The following is a 1,136-nucleotide window of genomic DNA, read 5'->3' on the forward strand; positions in this document are numbered from 1 at the left end:
AGGCTTATTAAGAGATAGAAGAGGGAGTTAGATAGCAAACTTTTTCTTCTCCATTGGTGACAGCTCAACATTCAAAGCTGAGTTCTGGGGAGTAATAAAAGGATTGAAAATTGCCTGGCCTATGAAAATTAGAAGACTAGTGGTGGAAAGTGATCTCAAGCTATTATTTACATTATAAATGGCCAAAAAATATCAGCAATAATCCAAATGCCCTGGTAAAAAACATTAATCACTGGAAAAATAGAATCTGAAAAATACTTTTTTTTAACATATATAAAGACGACAATATGTGTGCTGATTGTCTTGTCCGTAAAAGTTTAAATCTTGATCAAGACCTTTACTTTTGGGATACACTTCCTTCCTACAGAGGTGATTAATCTTTTAGCTAATAATGAACAAAGAATGTCTATCCCCAAAATAGTTTGTACTTAATTTTCTTTTGGCCACTAATCCTTCCATTATATCAAAAAAAAAAAATTAACAATACAATTAAATAAATCTTTTTAATTTTTTTATTTAAAAGGATAAAATATAATCTCTCATTATATATTTTATATTTGAGATAAAAAATATGAAAAAAATTAAAAAATTAAATATTACATTTTATACTTTCAAGTTTCAATTGAAAAAAATTGAGAGAATTGATTTTGTCTCTTTCTCTATATGGCTTTGTTATGTATTGTGATATCAATAAAAAAATTAACATAATTTTTCACTAGTTTAAAATCCTTACAATCAAAGAAATCTAATTACACGAAAGTTTAACTTTTTATTTTATAGTATTATTGCACAACATTTGAAATTCAATATAAATGACTCGATCTTTTTCTTTTTATTTTAGAAACAGAATATTCCTAGTGTAACTCATTAATAGTTAGGGGTGGCAATAAATAGAGTAGGATAGGGTTTATATTCAATTCTAATTCTATCGATAAGTTGATGTTTTTACTAAAATTTAATTTTATGTTTTTTTATCCAAAGATAGATTTTATTGATGCAATAAAATAAAAAGCCCATTTTGGACTTACAGCAAGAGAAAAATGGGTATTCTCCAACCAAATAAAAATTCTAAAGCTTATCTCCTAAATAAGACAAGAAGCGTTACTGAAGAATGTGAAAAGAGTCAAGTGAAAAAA

This window comes from Arachis hypogaea, chromosome 5 (assembly GCF_003086295.3).
Source record: "Arachis hypogaea cultivar Tifrunner chromosome 5, arahy.Tifrunner.gnm2.J5K5, whole genome shotgun sequence".
Classification (NCBI taxonomy): domain Eukaryota; kingdom Viridiplantae; phylum Streptophyta; class Magnoliopsida; order Fabales; family Fabaceae; genus Arachis; species Arachis hypogaea.